Genomic DNA, 15729 nt, shown 5'->3' with positions numbered 1-15729 from the left:
GCTGTCGCTCGTCGGACGAGTGCCTATGGAGGAGGCACGTTGTCGTGTTGGCAGGTTAGCTCAGTTGGTTAGAGCATGGTGCTAATAACGCCAAGGTCGCGGGTTCGATCCCTGTACGGGCCATTTTGGTTTTGATTTTTTTTAATAAGATCCTTTTCTGACAGTTAATCTGTTGCTTCGTTGCGCCTCATGTGGCGCTACATTATGGAAAAGAATTACACTTTGAATTCCAAAAGAAGCAGAACATACAATCAACACTAGCACAGAAATAACTAGTCTTCTGGACTGCACTGGAGAATGCGGGCATCGATCCCGCTACCTCTCGCATGCTAAGCGAGCGCTCTACCATTTGAGCTAATTCCCCTCCAACGCAGCCCTTCACATACAGGTCTGTGGAATGGAAACACGGTGTAAGACCAGGGGAAGGTGATCTTTGTAGCTTCTGAAAAATTATACTACTTAAACTCATCCCTATGTGCACTGGAAAAGTAGTCTCACTCTTCAGATGCATATTTCACAAATGACTAGATGATATCTGTGGCTTCTCTCAGTTAAAGCTACCCTGTCTCACCAATTGGGGTCCATGCACTACTTCATCTTTCTAAGAGGCTTGAGTCACCAAGAATTGTTTGTGTTACTGATTGGGTAGAAGTGGTCAATTAAGGTGGATATGTTAGATTCTGCATAGTTAGGAGAGGTCTTTATGGATAATACTGAAATGTTGAGCCCCATTAAAACATATAGGAATTGCTGACCTTCAGGGCTTCCAGCCATTAATGCCTGCTAAGATCCTTGGACTAATTCCATAGAAAAGGTCTGTAATCTGCATGATGGGAGTTTGACCCATAAGAATTTCATGTGGAAATGCTTTCTTCAACGCTTCCATTTGTGTCATTTCACCACAGCTACATTGTCTCCTTGGTTTAGAAGAGTGTTTTGTACTCTGCATGGTGAGTGGGACTTATAACTCCCATGTGTAAAAATGTGACTAGGAGACCTACTAGTTCCTGAACTGTTAATGATACTCAAACCTACAGCAATCCATCCAAGCAACACTGGCCAACCTGTCGCTCGTCGGACGAGTGCCTATGGAGGAGGCACGTTGTCGTGTTGGCGGTTAGCTCAGTTGGTTAGAGCGTGGTGCTAATAACGCCAAGGTCGCGTGTTCGATCCCCGTACGGGCCATTGTGGTTTTGATTATGCTTATAAGATCCTTTTCTGACAGTTAATCTGTTGCGCCTCATGTGGCGCTACATTAGGGAAAAGAATTACACTTTGAATTCCAAAAGAAGCAGAACATACAATCAACACTAGCACCGAAATAACTAGTCTTCTGGACTGCACTGGAGAATGCGGGCATCGATCCCGCTACCTCTCGCATGCTAAGCGAGCGCTCTACCATTTGAGCTAATTCCCCTCCAACGCAGCGCTTCACATACAGGTCTGTGGAATGGAAACACGGTGTAAGACCAGGGGTAGGTGATCTTTGTAGCTTCTGAAAAATTATACTACTTAAACTCATCCCTATGTGCACTGGAAAAGTAGTCTCACTCTTCAGATGCATATTTCACAAATGACTAGATGATATCTGTGGCTTCTCTCAGTTAAAGCTACCCTGTCTCACCAATTGGGGTCCATGCACTACTTCATCTTTCTAAGAGGCTTGAGTCACCAAGAATTGTTTGTGTTACTGATTGGGTAGAAGTGGTCAATTAAGGTGGATATGTTAGATTCTGCATAGTTAGGAGAGGTCTTTATGGATAATACTGAAATGTTGAGCCCCATTAAAACATATAGGAATTGCTGACCTTCAGGGCTTCCAGCCATTAATGCCTGCTAAGATCCTTGGACTAATTCCATAGAAAAGGTCTGTAATCTGCATGATGGGAGTTTGACCCATAAGAATTTCATGTGGAAATGCTTTCTTCAACGCTTCCATTTGTGTAATTTCACCACAGCTACATTGTCTCCTTGGTTTAGAAGAGTGTTTTGTACTCTGCATGGTGAGTGGGACTTATAACTCCCATGTGTAAAAATGTGACTAGGAGACCTACTAGTTCCTGAACTGTTAATGATACTCAAACCTACAGCAATCCATCCAAGCAACACTGGCCAACCTGTCGCTCGTCGGACGAGTCCCTATGGAGGAGGCATGTTGTCGTGTTGGCCGGTTAGCTCAGTTGGTTAGAGCATGGTGCTAATAACGCCAAGGTCATGGGTTCGATCCCTGTACGGGCCATTGTGGTTTTGATTATGCTTATAAGATCCTTTTCTGACAGTTAATCTGTTGCTTTGTTGCGCCTCATGTGGCGCTACATTAGGGAAAAGAATTACACTTTGAATTCCAAAAGAAGCAGAACATACAATCAACACTAGCACCGAAATAACTAGTCTTCTGGACTGCACTGGAGAATGCGGCATCGATCCGCTACCTCTCGCATGCTAAGCGAGCGCTCTACCATTTGAGCTAATTCCCCTCCAACGCAGCGCTTCACATACAGGTCTGTGGAATGGAAACACGGTGTAAGACCAGGGGTAGGTGATCTTTGTAGCTTCTGAAAAATTATACTACTTAAACTCATCCCTATGTGCACTGGAAAAGTAGTCTCACTCTTCAGATGCATATTTCACAAATGACTAGATGATATCTGTGGCTTCTCTCAGTTAAAGCTACCCTGTCTCACCAATTGGGGTCCATGCACTACTTCATCTTTCTAAGAGGCTTGAGTCACCAAGAATTGTTTGTGTTACTGATTGGGTAGAAGTGGTCAATTAAGGTGGATATGTTAGATTCTGCATAGTTAGGAGAGGTCTTTATGGATAATACTGAAATGTTGAGCCCCATTAAAACATATAGGAATTGCTGACCTTCAGGGCTTCCAGCCATTAATGCCTGCTAAGATCCTTGGACTAATTCCATAGAAAAGGTCTGTAATCTGCATGATGGGAGTTTGACCCATAAGAATTTCATGTGGAAATGCTTTCTTCAACGCTTCCATTTGTGTCATTTCACCACAGCTACATTGTCTCCTTGGTTTAGAAGAGTGTTTTGTACTCTGCATGGTGAGTGGGACTTATAACTCCCATGTGTAAAAATGTGACTAGGAGACCTACTAGTTCCTGAACTGTTAATGATACTCAAACCTACAGCAATCCATCCAAGCAACAATGGCCAACCTGTCGCTCGTCGGACGAGTGCCTATGGAGGAGGTACGTTGTCGTGTTGGCCGGTTAGCTCAGTTGGTTAGAGCGTGGTGCTAATAACGCCAAGGTCGCGGGTTCGATCCCGTATGGGCCATTGTGGTTTTGATTATGCTTATAAGATCCTTTTCTGACAGTTAATCTGTTGCTTTGTTGCGCCTCATGTGGCGCTACATTAGGGAAAAGAATTACACTTTGAATTCCAAAAGAAGCAGAACATACAATCAACACTAGCACCGAAATAACTAGTCTTCTGGACTGCACTGGAGAATGCGGCATCGATCCGCTACCTCTCGCATGCTAAGCGAGCGCTCTACCATTTGAGCTAATTCCCCTCCAACGCAGCGCTTCACATACAGGTCTGTGGAATGGAAACACGGTGTAAGACCAGGGGTAGGTGATCTTTGTAGCTTCTGAAAAATTATACTACTTAAACTCATCCCTATGTGCACTGGAAAAGTAGTCTCACTCTTCAGATGCATATTTCACAAATGACTAGATGATATCTGTGGCTTCTCTCAGTTAAAGCTACCCTGTCTCACCAATTGGGGTCCATGCACTACTTCATCTTTCTAAGAGGCTTGAGTCACCAAGAATTGTTTGTGTTACTGATTGGGTAGAAGTGGTCAATTAAGGTGGATATGTTAGATTCTGCATAGTTAGGAGAGGTCTTTATGGATAATACTGAAATGTTGAGCCCCATTAAAACATATAGGAATTGCTGACCTTCAGGGCTTCCAGCCATTAATGCCTGCTAAGATCCTTGGACTAATTCCATAGAAAAGGTCTGTAATCTGCATGATGGGAGTTTGACCCATAAGAATTTCATGTGGAAATGCTTTCTTCAACGCTTCCATTTGTGTAATTTCACCACAGCTACATTGTCTCCTTGGTTTAGAAGAGTGTTTTGTACTCTGCATGGTGAGTGGGACTTATAACTCCCATGTGTAAAAATGTGACTAGGAGACCTACTAGTTCCTGAACTGTTAATGATACTCAAACCTACAGCAATCCATCCAAGCAACACTGGCCAACCTGTCGCTCGTCGGACGAGTGCCTATGGAGGAGGCATGTTGTCGTGTTGGCCGGTTAGCTCAGTTGGTTAGAGCGTGGTGCTAATAACGCCAAGGTCGCGGGTTCGATCCCCGTATGGGCCATTGTGGTTTTGATTATGCTTATAAGATCCTTTTCTGACAGTTAATCTGTTGCTTTGTTGCGCCTCATGTGGCGCTACATTAGGGAAAAGAATTACACTTTGAATTCCAAAAGAAGCAGAACATACAATCAACACTAGCACCGAAATAACTAGTCTTCTGGACTGCACTGGAGAATGCGGGCATCGATCCCGCTACCTCTCGCATGCTAAGCGAGCGCTCTACCATTTGAGCTAATTCCCCTCCAACGCAGCGCTTCACATACAGGTCTGTGGAATGGAAACACGGTGTAAGACCAGGGGTAGGTGATCTTTGTAGCTTCTGAAAAATTATACTACTTAAACTCATCCCTATGTGCACTGGAAAAGTAGTCTCACTCTTCAGATGCATATTTCACAAATGACTAGATGATATCTGTGGCTTCTCTCAGTTAAAGCTACCCTGTCTCACCAATTGGGGTCCATGCACTACTTCATCTTTCTAAGAGGCTTGAGTCACCAAGAATTGTTTGTGTTACTGATTGGGTAGAAGTGGTCAATTAAGGTGGATATGTTAGATTCTGCATAGTTAGGAGAGGTCTTTATGGATAATACTGAAATGTTGAGCCCCATTAAAACATATAGGAATTGCTGACCTTCAGGGCTTCCAGCCATTAATGCCTGCTAAGATCCTTGGACTAATTCCATAGAAAAGGTCTGTAATCTGCATGATGGGAGTTTGACCCATAAGAATTTCATGTGGAAATGCTTTCTTCAACGCTTCCATTTGTGTCATTTCACCACAGCTACATTGTCTCCTTGGTTTACAAGAGTGTTTTGTACTCTGCATGGTGAGTGGGACTTATAACTCCCATGTGTAAAAATGTGACTAGGAGACCTACTAGTTCCTGAACTGTTAATGATACTCAAACCTACAGCAATTCATCCAAGCAACAATGGCCAACCTGTCGCTCGTCGGACGAGTGCCTATGGAGGAGGCTAGTTGTCGTGTTGGCAGGTTAGCTCAGTTGGTTAGAGCGTGGTGCTAATAACGCCAAGGTCGCGGGTTCGATCCCGTATGGGCCATTGTGGTTTTGATTATGCTTATAAGATCCTTTTCTGACAGTTAATCTGTTGCTTTGTTGCGCCTCATGTGGCGCTACATTATGGAAAAGAATTACACTTTGAATTCCAAAAGAAGCAGAACATACAATCAACACTAGCACCGAAATAACTAGTCTTCTGGACTGCACTGGAGAATGCGGGCATCGATCTACCATTTGAGCTAATTCCCCTCCAACGCAGCGCTTCACATACAGGTCTGTGAAATGGAAACACGGTGTAAGACCAGGGGTAGGTGATCTTTGTAGCTTCTGAAAAATTATACTACTTAAACTCATCCCTATGTGCACTGGAAAAGTAGTCTCACTCTTCAGATGCATATTTCACAAATGACTAGATGATATCTGTGGCTTCTCTCAGTTAAAGCTACCCTGTCTCACCAATTGGGGTCCATGCACTACTTCATCTTTCTAAGAGGCTTGAGTCACCAAGAATTGTTTGTGTTACTGATTGGGTAGAAGTGGTCAATTAAGGTGGATATGTTAGATTTTGCATAGTTAGGAGAGGTCTTTATGGATAATACTGAAATGTTGAGCCCCATTAAAACATATAGGAATTGCTGACCTTCAGGGCTTCCAGCCATTAATGCCTGCTAAGATCCTTGGACTAATTCCATAGAAAAGGTCTGTAATCTGCATGATGGGAGTTTGACCCATAAAATTTCATGTGGAAATGCTTTCTTCAACGCTTCCATTTGTGTCATTTCACCACAGCTACATTGTCTCCTTGGTTTAGAAGAGTGTTTTGTACTCTGCATGGTGAGTGGGACTTATAACTCCCATGTGTAAAAATGTGACTAGGAGACCTACTAGTTCCTGAACTGTTAATGATACTCAAACCTACAGCAATCCATCCAAGCAACACTGGCCAAGCTGTCGCTCGTCGGACGAGTGCCTATGGAGGAGGCACGTTGTCGTGTTGGCCGGTTAGCTCAGTTGGTTAGAGCGTGGTGCTAATAACGCCAAGGTCGCGGGTTCGATCCCCGTACGGGCCATTGTGGTTTTGATTATGCTTATAAGATCCTTTTCTGACAGTTAATCTGTTGCGCCTCATGTGGCGCTACATTAGGGAAAAGAATTACACTTTGAATTCCAAAAGAAGCAGAACATACAATCAACACTAGCACCGAAATAACTAGTCTTCTGGACTGCACTGGAGAATGCGGGCATCGATCCCGCTACCTCTCGCATGCTAAGCGAGCGCTCTACCATTTGAGCTAATTCCCCTCCAACGCAGCGCTTCACATACAGGTCTGTGGAATGGAAACACGGTGTAAGACCAGGGGTAGGTGATCTTTGTAGCTTCTGAAAAATTATACTACTTAAACTCATCCCTATGTGCACTGGAAAAGTAGTCTCACTCTTCAGATGCATATTTCACAAATGACTAGATGATATCTGTGGCTTCTCTCAGTTAAAGCTACCCTGTCTCACCAATTGGGGTCCATGCACTACTTCATCTTTCTAAGAGGCTTGAGTCACCAAGAATTGTTTGTGTTACTGATTGGGTAGAAGTGGTCAATTAAGGTGGATATGTTAGATTCTGCATAGTTAGGAGAGGTCTTTATGGATAATACTGAAATGTTGAGCCCCATTAAAACATATAGGAATTGCTGACCTTCAGGGCTTCCAGCCATTAATGCCTGCTAAGATCCTTGGACTAATTCCATAGAAAAGGTCTGTAATCTGCATGATGGGAGTTTGACCCATAAGAATTTCATGTGGAAATGCTTTCTTCAACGCTTCCATTTGTGTCATTTCACCACAGCTACATTGTCTCCTTGGTTTAGAAGAGTGTTTTGTACTCTGCATGGTGAGTGGGACTTATAACTCCCATGTGTAAAAATGTGACTAGGAGACCTACTAGTTCCTGAACTGTTAATGATACTCAAACCTACAGCAATCCATCCAAGCAACACTGGCCAAGCTGTCGCTCGTCGGACGAGTGCCTATGGAGGAGGCACGCTGTCGTGTTGGCCGGTTAGCTCAGTTGGTTAGAGCGTGGTGCTAATAACGCCAAGGTCGTGTGTTCGATCCCCGTACGGGCCATTGTGGTTTTGATTATGCTTATAAGATCCTTTTCTGACAGTTAATCTGTTGCGCCTCATGTGGCGCTACATTAGGGAAAAGAATTACACTTTGAATTCCAAAAGAAGCAGAACATACAATCAACACTAGCACCGAAATAACTAGTCTTCTGGACTGCACTGGAGAATGCGGGCATCGATCTACCATTTGAGCTAATTCCCCTCCAACGCAGCGCTTCACATACAGGTCTGTGAAATGGAAACACGGTGTAAGACCAGGGGTAGGTGATCTTTGTAGCTTCTGAAAAATTATACTACTTAAACTCATCCCTATGTGCACTGGAAAAGTAGTCTCACTCTTCAGATGCATATTTCACAAATGACTAGATGATATCTGTGGCTTCTCTCAGTTAAAGCTACCCTGTCTCACCAATTGGGGTCCATGCACTACTTCATCTTTCTAAGAGGCTTGAGTCACCAAGAATTGTTTGTGTTACTGATTGGGTAGAAGTGGTCAATTAAAGTGGATATGTTAGATTCTGCATAGTTAGGAGAGGTCTTTATGGATAATACTGAAATGTTGAGCCCCATTAAAACATATAGGAATTGCTGACCTTCAGGGCTTCCAGCCATTAATGCCTGCTAAGATCCTTGGACTAATTCCATAGAAAAGGTCTGTAATCTGCATGATGGGAGTTTGACCCATAAGAATTTCATGTGGAAATGCTTTCTTCAACGCTTCCATTTGTGTCATTTCACCACAGCTACATTGTCTCCTTGGTTTAGAAGAGTGTTTTGTACTCTGCATGGTGAGTGGGACTTATAACTCCCATGTGTAAAAATGTGACTAGGAGACCTACTAGTTCCTGAACTGTTAATGATACTCAAACCTACAGCAATCCATCCAAGCAACACTGGCCAAGCTGTCGCTCGTCCGACGAGTGCCTATGGAGGAGGCACGTTGTCGTGTTGGCCGGTTAGCTCAGTTGGTTAGAGCGTGGTGCTAATAACGCCAAGGTCGCGGGTTCGATCCCCGTACGGGCCATTTTGGTTTTGATTATTCTTAATAAGATCCTTTTCTGACAGTTAATCTGTTGCTTTGTTGCGCCTCATGTGGCGCTACATTAGGGAAAAGAATTACACTTTGAATTCCAAAAGAAGCAGAACATACAATCAACACTAGCACCGAAATAACTAGTCTTCTGGACTGCACTGGAGAATGCGGGCATCGATCCCGCTACCTCTCGCATGCTAAGCAGGCGCTCTACCATTTGAGCTAATTCCCCTCCAACGCAGCGCTTCACATACAGGTCTGTGAAATGGAAACACGGTGTAAGACCAGGGGTAGGTGATCTTTGTAGCTTCTGAAAAATTATACTACTTAAACTCATCCCTATGTGCACTGGAAAAGTAGTCTCACTCTTCAGATGCATATTTCACAAATGACTAGATGATATCTGTGGCTTCTCTCAGTTAAAGCTACCCTGTCTCACCAATTGGGGTCCATGCACTACTTCATCTTTCTAAGAGGCTTGAGTCACCAAGAATGGTTTGTGTTACTGATTGGGTAGAAGTGGTCAATTAAGGTGGATATGTTAGATTCTGCATAGTTAGGAGAGGTCTATATGGATAATACTGAAATGTTGAGCCCCATTAAAACATATAGGAATTGCTGACCTTCAGGGCTTCCAGCCATAAATGCCTGCTAAGATCCTTGGACTAATTCCATAGAAAGGGTCTGTAATCTGCATGATGGGAGTTTGACCCATAAGAATTTCATGTGGAAATGCTTTCTTCAACGCTTCCATTTGTGTCATTTCACCACAGCTACATTGTCTCCTTGGTTTAGAAGAGTGTTTTGTACTCTGCATGGTGAGTGGGACTTATAACTCCCATGTGTAAAAATGTGACTAGGAGACCTACTAGTTCCTGAACTGTTAATGATACTCAAACCTACAGCAATCCATCCAAGCAACACTGGCCAACCTGTCGCTGTCGGACGAGTGCCTATGGAGGAGGCACGTTGTCGTGTTGGCCGGTTAGCTCAGTTGGTTAGAGCGTGGTGCTAATAACGCCAAGGTCGCGGGTTCGATCCCGCACGGGCCATTGTGGTTTTGATTATGCTTATAAGATCCTTTTCTGACAGTTAATCTGTTGCTTTGTTGCGCCTCATGTGGCGCTACATTAGGGAAAAGAATTACACTTTGAATTCCAAAAGAAGCAGAACATACAATCAACACTAGCACCGAAATAACTAGTCTTCTGGACTGCACTGGAGAATGCGGGCATCGATCCCGCTACCTCTCGCATGCTAAGCGAGCGCTCTACCATTTGAGCTAATTCCCCTCCAACGCAGCGCTTCACATACAGGTCTGTGGAATTGAAACACGGTGTAAGACCAGGGGTAGGTGATCTTTGTAGCTTCTGAAAAATTATACTACTTAAACTCATCCCTATGTGCACTGGAAAAGTAGTCTCACTCTTCAGATGCATATTTCACAAATGACTAGATGATATCTGTGGCTTCTCTCAGTTAAAGCTACCCTGTCTCACCAATTGGGGTCCATGCACTACTTCATCTTTCTAAGAGGCTTGAGTCACCAAGAATTGTTTGTGTTACTGATTGGGTAGAAGTGGTCAATTAAGGTGGATATGTTAGATTCTGCATAGTTAGGAGAGGTCTTTATGGATAATACTGAAATGTTGAGCCCCATTAAAACATATAGGAATTGCTGACCTTCAGGGCTTCCAGCCATTAATGCCTGCTAAGATCCTTGGACTAATTCCATAGAAAAGGTCTGTAATCTGCATGATGGGAGTTTGACCCATAAGAATTTCATGTGGAAATGCTTTCTTCAACGCTTCCATTTGTGTCATTTCACCACAGCTACATTGTCTCCTTGGTTTAGAAGAGTGTTTTGTACTCTGCATGGTGAGTGGGACTTATAACTCCCATGTGTAAAAATGTGACTAGGAGACCTACTAGTTCCTGAACTGTTAATGATACTCAAACCTACAGCAATCCATCCAAGCAACACTGGCCAACCTGTCGCTGTCGGACGAGTGCCTATGGAGGAGGCACGTTGTCGTGTTGGCCGGTTAGCTCAGTTGGTTAGAGCGTGGTGCTAATAACGCCAAGGTCGCGGGTTCGATCCCCGTACGGGCCATTGTGGTTTTGATTATGCTTATAAAATCCTTTTCTGACAGTTAATCTGTTGCTTTGTTGCGCCTCATGTGGCGCTACGTTAGGGAAAAGAATTACACTTTGAATTCCAAAAGAAGCAGAACATACAATCAACACTAGCACCGAAATAACTAGTCTTCTGGACTGCACTGGAGAATGCGGGCATCGATCCCGCTACCTCTCGCATGCTAAGCGAGCGCTCTACCATTTGAGCTAATTCCCCTCCAACGCAGCGCTTCACATACAGGTCTGTGAAATGGAAACACGGTGTAAGACCAGGGGTAGGTGATCTTTGTAGCTTCTGAGAAGTCTGGAATAGGGGAGCTTAGAGAAATGTTAAAATTACAACAAGAGCAATTAAATCAGCTTACCCAGAATATGCCTCTTGCCTCTGTTTATTGAAACCAGATGTGTGTCTTTTGTAGATGATTAATCTATAATAGTGTTCCCTGTTAACAGGGTGAGTCAGCTGAGTTATAGTTTCTGTCTAATTAACGCTGCCACACTTTGTAGTCCAGGATTAAGCTTTGTTGGGCTGAGACGGATGCTTATTGTTATTTTGTTAAAGGTTTTAGTTGTGACTTGTGGATGGATTAGAGGTTATTTTTGTATTTATTGTGTGCTTTTCTTTCTTTTGTTTTTTGTGTTTAGAGTGTGGAACAAAGCAGCAGTGTCATTTCAGTGGACAGCGCTCCAGTGTTTATAGCTTTTACTGACTTTGTTGTGTTTGAAACAAATGGACAATTGCAGGAATTAAGGGAGCTGTTGAATTAGATGGATAATGACAAATTGCGCCAGGAGCAGAGTCATGCTGCTCCATCCAGTCCCATAGCTGGCCCTCTCGAGAATCTGTGGTGCCACCTATTGATCAACCAGTTAGTGCTGGTGCCACGTTAACCGAGCATGTGTTTATTCCAAGGGATAGAAAATGTCCAATATTCGATGGTAGATCGGGCATTGGCATTAATGAGTGGATCGAGGAAGCAAAAGCTTGTATAAGAACTTGTCATTTGTCAGTGGCAGACCAGGCATTTTTCCTATTTGATCATTTAGAGGGAACGACCAGGTAGACATCGTCTGTTATTTTGGAGACAGAGAGAATTTTTCCATTTTGCAAGAGTTATATGGATGCTCCCAGTCTTATGTTGCCCTGCAGGAAGCCTTTTTTTCTAGGAAGCAACAGGGAGGCGAGACCTTGCTGGAGTTCTCTTTGGCCTTATTGAGCCTCTTGGAGAAAGTGAGGCAGAAGTCCCCAAATGCCATGCCAAATGCAGAGATTTTATTAAGGGACCAGTTTGTCGAATATGTTTGTGACCCTTCTCTTCGCCGTGAATTGAAACAATTGGTTCGTCGACAGCCCCATTCTACACTCTTGGAGGTGCGTGGCGAAGCTATTCGTTGGGAGCGGGAGGGAATGCCGGGCGGAGCAAGGGGTCGAAGTCTTTCTGTCCCTTTGGCGCACGGGTTTCAGTATGAAGTTCAGGGCCGTTGTAGCTCGTCTGAGAAGTCTGGAATAGGGGAGCTTAGAGAAATGTTAAAATTACAACAAGAGCAATTAAATCAGCTTACCCAGAATATTGCCCGTTTGCAAGGGCCCCATTCTCGTTGACCCAAACTTTTCGTAGTGGGCCCATGATCTGTAGGCGTTGTCAAAACCAGGCCATTTTGCACGGAATGCGGGGAACGTGTCATGTCCCGGTCACCATTACGTTCTCGTGTTGATCAGGCCATTGGAGGTGTGCAGTCGCAAGCTAATGTGTCGGAAAACTAATTCCGGCCGTGCTGAAGAGTCACAGCTCGGCTGGGAAAATGGCTGACTCAGATGGTAAGAAATCTAGTTCAGTTCCAAACTTAATGTCTTCTTGCCCGCATCTGAATGTTTCAATTGGTGGTGTGTTAGTCCCTTGTTTAATTGACACCGGTTCGATGGTATCAAGGATTACGGAAAGTTGTTTTATTCAACATTTTGAGCCATGGGGTCAGGAGCACTTGAGGTCGTGTCCCTGGTTGCAGCTAAGAGCTGCAAATGGGCTCTCAATTCCATATATCGGTTATATGGAATTGGATATTGAGCTCTGTGGTAGGATAGTTCAGCGATGTGGGGTGCTGGTGGTCAGGGATCCTCCTGGTGGCTTGCGCTCTCAAGTCCCTGGTGTGTTGGGGATGAATGTACTTGGGCGATGCTACCAGGAGCTCTTTGGACAGCATGGCCCCGCTTTGTTTGATTTTCCTCCGGTTTCTAGTGCGCCACTTTCAGTTTTTCAAGCCCTACAACACTGCCATCAAGGTAGCGAGCAATCTCGCGTTGAGTGTATGACTAGGGTAAGAGTGCGTGGTCCTCGGGCATGTCGTGTCACAGGTGGTACTATTAAGTTGGTTGCGGCAACTTGTGCAGAACAGTTGGCAGGTAGTACTGTACTGTTCGAGCCCATTGAGTCTGGGTTACCTGAAGGGTTGCTGGCATCCCCCGCCTTGGTGCGAGGGATTGAGGCTCAGTTTATGTGCCAGTGGTCAACATAGGCACGTCTGATGTCCTCCTTTTCCACGCCGAGTATTAGGTACCCTGGGTAGAGTGCATGTTGTCAGTTTGCCGGCAGGTGTTACTGAAGTTAGATCCACTACAGCAAATGTGTATTCTCAAGCCACTCTAGCAGTTAGTGCCCCTGTTTTAGAGCAGATTGCAAAAGTAGACCTGACTGCATTGCCAGAACTGGAACAGGGCAAGGTGAGGGCCTTGCTTACAAAATATCAGACGGTATTCTCCGAACATGATGGTGATTTGGGATGTACAAGTCTTATATCTCATGATATCCCCCTCTTAGATGATATCCCTGTGCGGCAGCGACATCGCCGGGTACCTCCCTCTGAGTATGAGGTTGTTCGAGCCCACATCAATCAGCTGCTGGAGTCTCAGGTAATTAGGAAAAGTTGCAGCCCATATGCCTCCCCAATTGTCTTGGTAAAAGGATGGTAGTCTACGCTTGCGTTGACTACCGCCAGTTAAACGCCAAGACCAGGAGGGATGTATTTCCTTTGCCTCGGATTGAGGAGTCGCTGGATGCGTTGACGTGGGCCTGTTGGTTTTCCACTATGGATCTAGCTAGTGGTTATAACCAGGTCCCTGTCACAGAGGGGGATAAGCCAAAGACCGCTTTTTGCACCCCATTTGGCCTGTTTGAATGGAATCGTATGCCTTTTGGGTTGTGCAATGCCCTCTCTACCTTCCAGCGACTTATGGAGAGGGTATTTGGGGACCAACAGTGTCAGTCCTTACTTTTATATCTAGACGATATCGTGGTGTTCTCCACCTCAATTACTCAACATTTGGAGAGGTTGGAGGTTGTTTTAAGCCGTCTGAACGGGAAGGGTTAAAGGCTAGGCTAGAGAAGTGCGCCTTTCTTCAGCAAGAGGTGAAATATTTGGGTCATGTTATCTCTTCCAGGGGTGTGGCAACTGACCCTAGTAAGATCGAGGCTGTGGCCCAGTGGCCTCGTCCTCTAGCGTTACAGAGTTAAGATCCTTTCTGGGTTTTTCCAGCTACTATCGGCAGTTTGTGGAGGGGTTTGCCAAGTTGGCTGCCCCACTGCATAAGCTGGTGGGGGAATTTGCTGGTGTAAAGGGTAAGCAGAAAAGTAGGAGTTTTGCTAGTGCCTGGAGTGAAAACTGTCAGGTGAGCTTTGAGGGGTTAAAGGAGAAACTGACTACCGCCAGTTAAACGCCAAGACCAGGAGGGATGTATTTCCTTTGCCTCGGATTGAGGAGTCGCTGGATGCGTTGACGTGGGCCTGTTGGTTTTCCACTATGGATCTAGCTAGTGGTTATAACCAGGTCCCTGTCACAGAGGGGGATAAGCCAAAGACCGCTTTTTGCACCCCATTTGGCCTGTTTGAATGGAATCGTATGCCTTTTGGGTTGTGCAATGCCCTCTCTACCTTCCAGCGACTTATGGAGAGGGTATTTGGGGACCAACAGTGTCAGTCCTTACTTTTATATCTAGACGATATCGTGGTGTTCTCCACCTCAATTACTCAACATTTGGAGAGGTTGGAGGTTGTTTTAAGCCGTCTGAACGGGAAGGGTTAAAGGCTAGGCTAGAGAAGTGCGCCTTTCTTCAGCAAGAGGTGAAATATTTGGGTCATGTTATCTCTTCCAGGGGTGTGGCAACTGACCCTAGTAAGATCGAGGTCCATGCACTACTTCATCTTTCTAAGAGGCTTGAGTCACCAAGAATTGTTTGTGTTACTGATTGGGTAGAAGTGGTCAATTAAGGTGGATATGTTAGATTCTGCATAGTTAGGAGAGGTCTTTATGGATAATACTGAAATGTTGAGCCCCATTAAAACATATAGGAATTGCTGACCTTCAGGGCTTCCAGCCATTAATGCCTGCTAAGATCCTTGGACTAATTCCATAGAAAAGGTCTGTAATCTGCATGATGGGAGTTTGACCCATAAGAATTTCATGTGGAAATGCTTTCTTCAACGCTTCCATTTGTGTCATTTCACCACAGCTACATTGTCTCCCTGGTTTAGAAGAGTGTTTTGTACTCTGCATGGTGAGTGGGACTTATAACTCCCATGTGTAAAAATGTGACTAGGAGACCTACTAGTTCCTGAACTGTTAATGATACTCAAACCTACAGCAATCCATCCAAGCAACACTGGCCAAGCTGTCGCTCGTCGGACGAGTGCCTATGGAGGAGGCACGTTGTCGTGTTGGCCGGTTAGCTCAGTTGGTTAGAGCGTGGTGCTAATAACGCCAAGGTCGCGTGTTCGATCCCCGTATGGGCCATTGTGGTTTTGATTATGCTTATAAGATCCTTTTCTGACAGTTAATCTGTTGCTTTGTTGCGCCTCATGTGGCGCTACATTAGGGAAAAGAATTACACTTTGAATTCCAAAAGAAGCAGAACATACAATCAACACTAGCACCGAAATAACTAGTCTTCTGGACTGCACTGGAGAATGCGGGCATCGATCCCGCTACCTCTCGCATGCTAAGCGAGCGCTCTACCATTTGAGCTAATTCCCCTCCAGCACAGCGCTTCACATACAGGTCTGTGGT

The 15729-nt window shown here is 44.7% G+C and overlaps 19 non-coding genes and 1 pseudogene across 19 annotated transcripts; 13 read left to right on the top strand and 7 right to left on the bottom strand.

Moving 5' to 3' along the window:
* The window catches only part of LOC124394817, a 29783-nt pseudogene that overhangs the window by 10305 nt on the left and 3749 nt on the right, over window positions 1-15729 (top strand).
* trnai-aau lies at window positions 50-123 on the top strand. The gene has a single exon. It is a non-coding gene; the product is annotated as a tRNA-Ile (tRNA).
* Window positions 292-364, bottom strand: trnaa-agc. The gene has a single exon. It is a non-coding gene; the product is annotated as a tRNA-Ala (tRNA).
* On the top strand, window positions 1113-1185 carry trnai-aau. Its single transcript has one exon. It is a non-coding gene; the product is annotated as a tRNA-Ile (tRNA).
* trnaa-agc lies at window positions 1345-1417 on the bottom strand. Its single transcript has one exon. It is a non-coding gene; the product is annotated as a tRNA-Ala (tRNA).
* Window positions 2166-2239, top strand: trnai-aau. Its single transcript has one exon. It is a non-coding gene; the product is annotated as a tRNA-Ile (tRNA).
* Window positions 3226-3298, top strand: trnai-aau. Its single transcript has one exon. It is a non-coding gene; the product is annotated as a tRNA-Ile (tRNA).
* Window positions 4285-4358, top strand: trnai-aau. The gene has a single exon. It is a non-coding gene; the product is annotated as a tRNA-Ile (tRNA).
* Window positions 4526-4598, bottom strand: trnaa-agc. The gene has a single exon. It is a non-coding gene; the product is annotated as a tRNA-Ala (tRNA).
* trnai-aau lies at window positions 5347-5419 on the top strand. The gene has a single exon. It is a non-coding gene; the product is annotated as a tRNA-Ile (tRNA).
* On the top strand, window positions 6376-6449 carry trnai-aau. The gene has a single exon. It is a non-coding gene; the product is annotated as a tRNA-Ile (tRNA).
* Window positions 6609-6681, bottom strand: trnaa-agc. The gene has a single exon. It is a non-coding gene; the product is annotated as a tRNA-Ala (tRNA).
* Window positions 7430-7503, top strand: trnai-aau. Its single transcript has one exon. It is a non-coding gene; the product is annotated as a tRNA-Ile (tRNA).
* trnai-aau lies at window positions 8453-8526 on the top strand. Its single transcript has one exon. It is a non-coding gene; the product is annotated as a tRNA-Ile (tRNA).
* trnai-aau lies at window positions 9515-9587 on the top strand. Its single transcript has one exon. It is a non-coding gene; the product is annotated as a tRNA-Ile (tRNA).
* Window positions 9755-9827, bottom strand: trnaa-agc. Its single transcript has one exon. It is a non-coding gene; the product is annotated as a tRNA-Ala (tRNA).
* Window positions 10575-10648, top strand: trnai-aau. Its single transcript has one exon. It is a non-coding gene; the product is annotated as a tRNA-Ile (tRNA).
* On the bottom strand, window positions 10816-10888 carry trnaa-agc. The gene has a single exon. It is a non-coding gene; the product is annotated as a tRNA-Ala (tRNA).
* Window positions 15383-15456, top strand: trnai-aau. Its single transcript has one exon. It is a non-coding gene; the product is annotated as a tRNA-Ile (tRNA).
* Window positions 15624-15696, bottom strand: trnaa-agc. Its single transcript has one exon. It is a non-coding gene; the product is annotated as a tRNA-Ala (tRNA).

Source organism: Silurus meridionalis, chromosome 12 (assembly GCF_014805685.1).
Source record: "Silurus meridionalis isolate SWU-2019-XX chromosome 12, ASM1480568v1, whole genome shotgun sequence".
NCBI lineage: Eukaryota > Metazoa > Chordata > Actinopteri > Siluriformes > Siluridae > Silurus > Silurus meridionalis.
This window is presented reverse-complemented; position numbering and strand designations above follow the sequence as displayed.